Here is a 10,164-nt window from a genome sequence, read left to right as displayed (position 1 = left end):
CTGGGCCCTCGCGCTGCCCGCGGGCCAGGCTCGGTGGGCCGGGGTTTCCGCCCAGGCCCCCGGGAGCCGGTCCTCTCCCTCCCGGGAGCGCTGCCTGGGAAGCGGCGTGCAGAGGAGCGCCGGGCGCTGCTGCTTTGGGGGACACAGGGCGGGTCGCGGCGAAGTGCGCGTCTAGAAAAGGGAACGCCGGGCCATCTGGCTGTGCCTCTGCGAGTTTTTGTGGGCTTCTGTGACTCACCCGAATGCAGGTTATGAAATAACTTTATGATTTTTCCCTCTTTTTTGCACCGAGACAGGATACAGTAACGTAAAAATAAGCTGCCTCTAGGTTTGAAATCTAGACAGTTTTATTAACCAAATGAACTTGTTAATTACACGTTGATCTTTTCAATTATTTTTCTATCCTGACAGTTTTTGTTTTGTACAGAATAGTAATACACGAGCAGTGTAACATCTCTGACAAACACCGGGCGTCCTGACAGTAAATCTAAAGGGTGTAGACCGCTGGGTGGCCCGCCAGCCAATGGAATGAAATAGCCCGGGGGGTGTGTACTGGTCCTGGCTAGCACCGGATTTGAGCTTGGGGAAAAGATAAGTAGGTGAAGAAAGGAGCTGAGTCGGTTACAATTTGGTAACCACCAAGTTATCCTATACATACTTTAAATTTTTGAATGTGGATTTAGCTTATGCAGTCATATTGCTTTCTTTGAGAGAAAAAAAAAGTGTGGTTTTTTTTCCCCCCATATTTCCTCTAATAAGTTTCACTATACATTTTTAAAGGTGCTTAAAAGTAACCTCAAATAGGAAGGTAAAGAGTCTTGCTGGAGTTTGCAGAGAGCTGTAGGGCTGTGCCCTTTGTCTCTGTAAACCTGACACAGGGTTCTATTTTACCAGCTGACTTCTAAGGATAATTTTTAGAAATCTCTCTACCAGAAAAAAATTGACCACTGCTGGCATTCTCAGCTGGGGAGCAAAGGTTGTTTTAAACTGTTTAATAATTTACTTTTACTTGCTGGCTAAATTTGCATGGACCCCACCCACTTTTATGACTTAATCTGTAACACTTTAGTATCCTTTAGGTTTCCTGTTCTAAAATCAATGTTGAACCACTTTGACCTCTAGATTCCCTTTCCAGCTCCAAAAGTATATAAAATGTACATACTGTCAATCTCCTTACATTGCCTGTCTTCTTCCTACCACTCCCTTATTCTCTAAACCAAGAATACAAGTTCAGACTCTCAAGAACAGCAAGCAAGAATGTTGGAGGAAGAAGCAGAGTTAGCAGATAATAAACTGCAGTGATTCTTTAAAATGAAGTTCATATTACTATTTTGTCAGTATTTTCCAGTTGCTTAAAAGACATACAAATGAACTAGCTGTTTTTTCTGCAGGATCTGATTCAGTCCAGGAAGTTCTAATAGCCAAGTCCTCTCCTATCTTTATAAATCACAACTCCACAAACTCACTAAAACAACTAAAGTTTACCATAGTTCATTGGTCCTCTTCTTCTTGTTGCCACAGCAGTTTTAATACCATAATATTGAACCTAGCAACAAATTGCATCAGCCATCCTGAGCGCTGTTATTGTAGCGCTTGCTTATGCGAGTGTAAGATACGGTTTTCTCTCCCATTATCCCATTTACAAGAAGGCATGCCACTGAAAGCTCTATTAACTCCCAACATATAAACATTGAGAAGTTGAATTTTAACTAATAAACAGTAGCAAGCATTGCGAGATAATATAAAAGAAAATTGACCTCTGTAGTGATAGGTTTATTCTCTTTCAGAATTTTAAAGTATGGAGAGAATAGGTTTGGGGAGGATTGGTTTTGCTATGAAAGCTCTTAAAATTTTTTTAGTATGCTTAAGATAATGAACAGTATAATAAATGGATGGATAAGAAAAATTTGCAGACTTTTATGCTTTGCTTTCATGGCACTCCAGGATCTTGTACCCATTTATCACCCTTGTCTGATTGCAGAGAACGTATATTCTAAGAGGAACTTACTTTCAGTGGGGTTTTTTCCTCCAATTAAACATTTAAAGCTTTTTTACTTAAAAGAAAGTTGTTGACCTCTTTGGTTCCACTATGGTCTTAGAAATACAGAGTATATTAGGTATTGAGATTTTAAAAGATGCTTTGCATAATCCCTATAAACTTCACTAAGTTTTTCCCTCTTTTTAAAAAATATATTTTTATTGATTTCAGAGAGGAAGGGAGAGATAGAAACATCAATGATGGGAGAGAATCATTGATTGGCTGCCTCCTACATGCCCCCTACTGGGGATTGAACCTGCAACCCAGGCATGTGCCCTTGACCAGAATCAAACCCAGGACCCTTCAGTCCACAGGCCGATGCTCTATCTGCTGAGCCAAACCAGCTAGGGCTTGACTTGTTTTTTAAAAGCCAAAATGCAAAAAGGAAACTGTAGGAGGTAGATGGTCTTTGTTCTTGTCTTTGGGCAACAGGCTGCAGGGGTGGAAGCAGCTAAGGTTTGGTTGTCCCCCTCAGCCTCTGGGATATAATTGTGTGGTGAATGGTAGTATTTTGAAGAAGAAAGTATGAGAGTGTCTCCATCTGCTGCCATAAGATAAAATGTAGTCTTTGTAGGAAAATTAAATTTAGGATTAATCCAATCTGGAAGTTCAGTTAGATGACAGGTAATTTGTAGGTCTTTTACACCATAGCCTGAGGTTTTATATTGCTGCTGTTGTTATTTTTAATACTTTTTAGTTAAATATGAACTGTGTTGCTATTATAAAGGCCTTTTATTTTAAGGGGGGGCAGCGGGAATGAGGGGAAAGGGAGCCAAATGCCTCTAAACTCACCCCCAACCCCTCCGCATGCCAAATCTACTAAGGAAGAGCTAAGATAATGATGGAGACCTATATCAGATTGTTATTCAGTCTTCCCATAGTTTGTGTGAAACCATCTAGCTAGTTTGCTTTTCAGTAAAAAACCCATATGCAGGAAGACAAATACTGCTCACTCATTAGATGCAAAGTACACTTTGCAGGAATTGGGGCATCAAAAATCGGAGGACAAGCACCACTGTGTATTAAACTCCAAATGGGTAGTGTTGAAATGTAAGTTCAAGAAATAGCAATTGAACATGAACTTTCTGGCTTACAGTGGGAAGAAAGTGGGTTTAGCACTCTTTTGTTTTTTCTATATATTTTTAATTGATTTCAGAGATGAAGGGAGAGGAAGAGAGAGATAGAAACATCAATGATGAGAGAGAATCATTCATCAGCTGCTTCCTGCCTGCCCCACACTGGGGATAGAGCCCACAACTGGGGCATGTGCCCTAACCAAGAATCAAACTGTGACCTCCTGGTTCTTAGGTTGACCCTCAACCACTGAGCCACACCAGCCGGGCTGAAATAACATTTTATTTTTTTTATTTATTTATTTTTAAATATATTTTATTGATTTTTTTACAGAGAGGAAGGGAGAGGTATAGAGAGTTAGAAACATCGATCAGCTGCCTCCTGCACACCCCCCACTGGGGATGTGCCCACAACCAAGGTACATGCCCTTGACCGGAATCGAACCCGGGACCCTTGAGTCCGCAGGCTGACGCTCTATCCACTGAGCCAAACCGCTTAGGGCTGAAATAACATTTTAAAGAGAGGTTTTCCATTAAAAGAGGTTTGAAGAGCTTTGGTGTTTAACAGTTTAATGTGTAGCCAGAACAATGCATTTCTCAATTATTACATGTATTGTTAAGAATTTTCAATGAAATAATTTTTAAATAGCTTTCTTCTGAGTGGCTCTTCCTTAAAAACTAAGAAAAATCTTTGTTTATCAAGAATTGGTATTATTTCTCTTGATTATTCTTGGAGTCAGGCTGTGAGACCTAATTTTCTGAATTACTTCTTGGCTAGAGGAAAATATGAACATGATCCAAATGACAATTACAAAGATTGTCAGTAATGTGACCCCTTCTGCCATTTATCATTGTCACAAAATATATGTCAGCATAGGCCTTTCAAAAAGCATATTGTACATATTGGGCCATAGTATTTACATGAACTATTTTTTTAATCTCTTACCAAGAGAGAAACAGCAAAGGAATAATCAAGGGTAACAGTACCCATGTTGGATTTACAAACTATAGACTGTATTCCAAATAAATCAATTTTTCCATTAGGTGGGGTTTTCTTTCCTTGTAGGCAACAGTTTTAAACTTAATATTTAAAGACCATTAGTTCATGGGGATTTCTGACAGTTAATGTATCTATTGCGCGTCTGTTAATTGTCTTCTCTGTGTCAGGTACCATCCTCTGCTGGGGAACTATAAGAGACTTAAAAACACACACATTGATTGCTTTGTTTTGTTTTTTGAAATGTTTTTTCATTTCCCAAAAATAGAGCAGAAACCAAAATCTCTTCTGCACTATATCATTCTCTTTGCTTTAAGCCAGCCGTGGGCAAATCCGGCCCATTTGAAATGAATAAAACTAAAAAAGAAAAAGACCGTACCCTTTTATGTAATGATGTTTACTTTGAATTTATATTAGTTCACACAAACACTCCATCCATGCTTTTGTTCCGGCCCTCCGGTCCAGTTTAAGAACCCATTGTGGCCCTCGAGTCAAAAAGTTTGCCCACCCCTGCTTTAAGCTCAGTACATTTTTTTCAGCATTTTCCTTTTCCAGAAACCATCAAGAAATGACAAACTGAAAATACACCAAACAATGCGCTGCTGTAATAATTTAAGGAAGATAACGAAGAGAAGCAGTCTTGGTCTGGAAGTAGGGAAGGCTGTATAGAGATTTGAGTGGGGGGAGATCACTTATGAGAGAAGTAGAGGGTGGCTTCAGCCCAGGTCTGAGGTGCGACTGTGGGATGGGGTCCTGGGGACAGACTGTAAATCGTGAGAAGTAAGTTTTTGTGACATAACAAATGTTTATTTATTTATTTTTATCTCTTGTATTATCCTAGCCCCCTTCCTGACAGAGCTCTTAATATCCTTGGGATCCCTGAGTGATAGGGGTGCTAGAAGCATCATTTGTGCTAATGGTTGGTCTTTAACTTCATTTTCTGACACAGAGCTCCTAAGACCCTGTAATTTTATGGGTTATTGGTACATCTTTTAATCTAATGAGGCAACTCTTGGTGGGCTTCTGGTTGGCTTCAAGATGGTGCTAGTCACCAGAAAGGTGACCCTGGGGTTAAAATTCTGGGACTCTCAGCCCCACCTTCCACCTTCCGGTGGGGGAGAGGAGCTGGAGGCTGAGTTAATAATTCGTTATGCTTCTGTGATGGAGCCTCCATAAAAATGCCTAAACTGCTGGGTTGGGAGAGCTTCCCCGTAGGCATTCATGTGCCAGGTGGATGGCATATTCCAACGTCTCAGGGACAGAAGCTCCTGTACTCAGGACCCTTTTAACAAATCAGTAAATGTAAGTAAAGTGTTTCCCTGAGTTCTGTGAGCCATTATAGCAAATTATCAAACCTGAGGAGGGGGTTGTGGGAACCTCCAGTTTGTAGCCACGTTGGGCAAAAGTGTGGGAACCCTGAGCACTCAGTACTGTAACTGAAATGAGGGGGAGGGAGGTCTTTTGGGAGTGAGCCCTTCACTTGTGGAGTATGCACCAACTGGGTGTCAGTGTCAAAAGTGAACTAAATTACTAGTATAGAGAAGTGGAGAATTGCTGGTGTGGAAACCCCGTGCCATTTGTGTCAGTGTGGGAGCAGAAAGTTTTCCTTGGAGGTTTGCTGGACGGGTAATGCTGAACCTAGGAGGGCACAGAAAGCCAGCAGCAGTGGAACTGGGAATGATGTGATGTGATAGGTAAGGTCAGGGGAGATGAAAGTAAAGGACAGATAAGCCATTTTGAAGGAAGGTGGTATTACCCACCAGGAAGTATGTATGGGTTGAAGGGAAGAGTCAAAGATAACTCAAATTTCTAGCCTGAGGCACCAGTAGGGAAAATGGTGGGATCAGGGACAAAAAAGTGTTTATGTAAGGAGAAAGGAATGGGGTTTGAAAATAAGGAAATCTGGTTTAAAGTGATCCTTAGGAACATTGGAAATACAGGCATATACTTCCTCAATCTTACCCTTGCAAAGTACTGTCTCTGCCTGTGGTGCCTGACCATATCTTGTCTCCCGCCCACCTATAATTCGTTTTCTCTCTTAAGATCTATCTCAAATATCAGCTAGACTTGTGAATAATTTATATGAAACTGGATATCAAAATTTCAAGCTTTTACCCCTTGGAACTCTTTTAGAGCAAGTTACTGTTATCTTTTGCTAAATGTTTTCGAACTTCATCAATTTGACTAGCATCATTTCCAAGACCTGTTTGGTATGAAGGTGTGACTCTAAGTTTACTGTTAGAATTATCAGAATAAGGAATCTATTAAAAATTAACAAGATTCTCCCTGTTAAAGTGCATGTTCTTTATTTCATTCATTGGGCCATAAGTTAAATATTTAAGCACAAGACAAAGCTATATATTCTATAGATATGTATGTACATAAATACAGGGAAATGATTTGGAAGGATACATATACACTTAAGTTGCTAAGAATGGTCACCCCTAAGTGGTAATCAGGGGAGACTTCCCCTTTTTCTGTGAGTTAGGAAATTATGTTAGTATTAAGTGAAAAAATTCTGAAAAGTGAGAATACAGTTGGAAATTGGATTTCTGGTGAATAAATCAAACCCTGTTAAAAGATACAGGTTCACATAATTTAAAAAACCTTTTGAATTTTCATGAATGTGTTTAATGATTCAGCATAAGAAACAATGGTGATTTGGTCGCTAGGAGCTTTTTTTGTATGTTTCTGGTTTTGTGTCAACTAGCAAAAGGAAAAACACTGGGGCCAATTCAAGTTGTGGTTTTCACTGACTCTTTCAAGCTGCTGTTTTCTTCATCACCATAGCAACTTCAGCTAGTTTTTGCTCTTGATTTTTAATTGTCCTAGAAAAACTTAGTGCACACCAATGGTTAGGCTCTTGAGGTTAGTAAGAAATATCTTTGGTAAGTAAGTTAAAAGGCAGAAATGCTTTGTGCTGTGTGTAGAAATTGACTATTTTGAGCTAACTGGCATGCATTTCATTAATGTTCTTCTGAGACACCTGCATACCAGTTAGCTCAAAACAGCTAATTTCTCTTGAATGAAAGGGATGATTTCAAAGTTCCCATTGCAAAGTAGGTACTTAATTCTATCACCAGCCCATTCTCCAACTTTACCAAGCTTGATAAATAATAAGCATTGCCATGGGTGGTTTTTCTTTAGTTTCTTTGAATTGAAAGCACAGATTACTCTGCTATTCATCAGAAAGTTGTCCTTGGTTTTAGACCCATTTCTAATGATAGAAGTCCTGTGGTCCACACCTGTGTAATCACCCCATTTGCTTTCTAGTTTAGCCAGCTTCTCATTGAAAATGCCAGCCCTGTTCAAGACTCAGCTGATTTCTTCCCACACATTCCTAATGCTGGTGTCAACAGAGGCTGACAAACAGTGCTGTACTAGTAAGACTAGGATGCCAAAACACAGAATTTACTTTCCATTTCTAGAATAAGAATTTTCTCCTTTCTCATTTATGTCCCTGTGTCCCATATGATCTTTGTTTGGCCCTGCTCAATTTTTTGTTGTTAATCCTTACCCCAGGACATTTTTCCCCATTGATTTTTGAAGGGAGAGAGAGACATCGATTGGATTGGCTGCCTCCAACATGTGCCCCCACTGGGATGGGGATGGAGCCTACAAGTCCTTGACCAGAACCCAAGACCCTTCAGTCCACAGACCCAAGCTAGGGTGGTCCTGCTCACCTTTAGCCTTCTCTGCCACACTTCCTACCCCAACAGGAGGAAAGGCTTGGTTTTATAAAAAGTGAGAATATTCAGACTGCAAATATGACCTCCTTGGTTTATTTTGGTTTGAAATATTTTAAGGTTTTCTGGCTCTCTTGTATGTATGTGCATATTGAACAGCTTTGTCTTCAAATTGAGTATTGAGGTATTAGGCATCCAAAAATGCTAGGTTTTCCCTTTCTTGCAGAACTTTGAAGTATGTGTCGTATCATTTTGCCCTTTAGTAGTCCAGTTCTGCTAATCCATTGAATTTACAATCTCAGTGGAGTGTATCTTTTTTGCAGTCACATTCTTAGTGTCCAGCAAAATATAAGAATTTTCAGGTGACAATATATTTTTAGTAATTGTCTTTGGTTTCCAATCCCAGAGGAGGAAGAGCAACTAGCTTCTCTGCATGTAACTCCTTTATTACTGGAGTTTGTTTTGTCTCAAGTATTGCTACAGAGTATTTTATTTAAGGTACTTTGAGACTTTGTGTTTTTCAGATTAACAGTTTAAGTAACTTTTACTAGCATATCTTCCAAGTTCCAGAAATAAAAACATTTATATGCCACAGATTAGTTGAAAACCTGTTTCTTCTTTAGCCCAGGCAGTGCCCCCTGCATTCGCCTCTGAGTCCACCCATGTCGGCCCAGCACGCTTCCTCTTTCCTGACAGCTCCTGCAGAAAAGCCTGTGGGGGGAGGTATCTGATGCAGCTACTTCTTCCAAGTCTTGCCATTGAAATCTCTAAATGGGTGTGGCTAGGGAAGAAAATTTCACTTTACAAACCAGAGTTCCTGTGTTCTAACTATTGGAAACATGTTTTTTGTTCTACGTGCACAGTTTCTGACTCATCATTCCAGGACTTTTGCAATGAATTAGACATTTTATTTATACCCTTTTGTAGAAGGAGAGGTCTAGTTTCTAATTAACATTTATGTCTATAAGAAAAGTTTCACCTGCTCTCCAAAAGCTATCAAAAAAATAGTGTTCCTATGAAACCTTTTATAAGCCAAAATGGTGTAAATCGAAGAAGCAGTTACCATTAATTTCCCCACTAATTTATATGGGGAAAAATTTGAGCACTCCCAGACCCAAAAAATAACAGACAGACCAAATAACACAAAACCTAAATAACACTAACATATTAAAAGCAGTGCCACTCACTGCTCTGGGTGTGTGCTGCCCTGTAACACTCATTACAAAACATGCTGAACATTTTTCAGTTTTTCATAAAAGTGAAAATTTCTTTGGATTTCTTTCTGTTAACCTAAACAGGCACTGGTGTAGGTCTTTCGTAAAAGTGAGGAGACATAACTCAAAACACAAGGGATGCCTATTGTATTAGGATTGCTATCTGACTTATGAGTATTAGTATTTCAAGACATTCTGTTTCCTGGTGAATATATTAATTATAAACACTGAGTAAGGGAAAGTAACATTTTCCCCCACTTAACACATTGCAGATGGATCATGAGAATTCTCACTGCATATTACACAGTGTTTTACAAAGTATCATACTTTAAAAAGACATTAGCTTGTAAGAACATGTAATAAATAACTTCAAAATGCAATAGGTATTTAATTTTAAAACGTTTTTTGTACTCGTTCAATGGAAACTTATCTGGCCACGGAGTAAAGCTAGCAATAAAATTACTGGTCCGCAATGTGTTAAGACAGCAAGCAAAATTAAAATGACTTAGTGACTACTTCCATGGGCTCTAAAGGTAATGAAAAACGTGCTTTATGTGGAATAGGAGGAATACTAACTAATAGTGAACTATTTTACTATCCCCATGAATTTATCTTAAGAAAAAAGGAAATCAAGGTTCATTAAGCCTCACACGCATTGTCCTGTGCAATCCTGACACGAAGCCGAGGAGCAGTGCTCGCACCTCCCCAGGTGAGCAGGTGCTCCCGGCCCGGCCCGCTGGGGCCCTGCTTAGGAAGAGCTGGACACTGCATCCAAGCCAGGCCCCTGGCCTAACGCCATTTCCTCATTTCATTTAAAGACACAATACTTGGGTTGTTTTGTTTTGTTTTTCTATGTAGAGGCTTGGAGGAGACAACTTGGTCTTCCCAGAAGATAAACCCTCTACTTTGCTTTATGAGGCAGATAACAACTCCAAACCATGGACAGGTTGGAACCTGCACAGGCCTCAATGCAAATACTTGGTCTTAATATTATAAATGTTATTGTTTTCGTCTGTAGTATATTTTAGGTGCTAGTACTTTAGCTTTTCAATACTTTTTAGTCTTTGCACTTCGGGTGAATTATGTAGAACTTACATGTATATCAGAATTTAGTGGCCCTGGCTTTTCTCTTTCCACCTTAAGTTTTAAGTGTCAA

This window comes from Myotis lucifugus, unplaced genomic scaffold (genome assembly GCF_000147115.1).
Source record: "Myotis lucifugus unplaced genomic scaffold, Myoluc2.0 scaffold_298, whole genome shotgun sequence".
Classification (NCBI taxonomy): domain Eukaryota; kingdom Metazoa; phylum Chordata; class Mammalia; order Chiroptera; family Vespertilionidae; genus Myotis; species Myotis lucifugus.
This window is presented reverse-complemented; position numbering follows the sequence as displayed.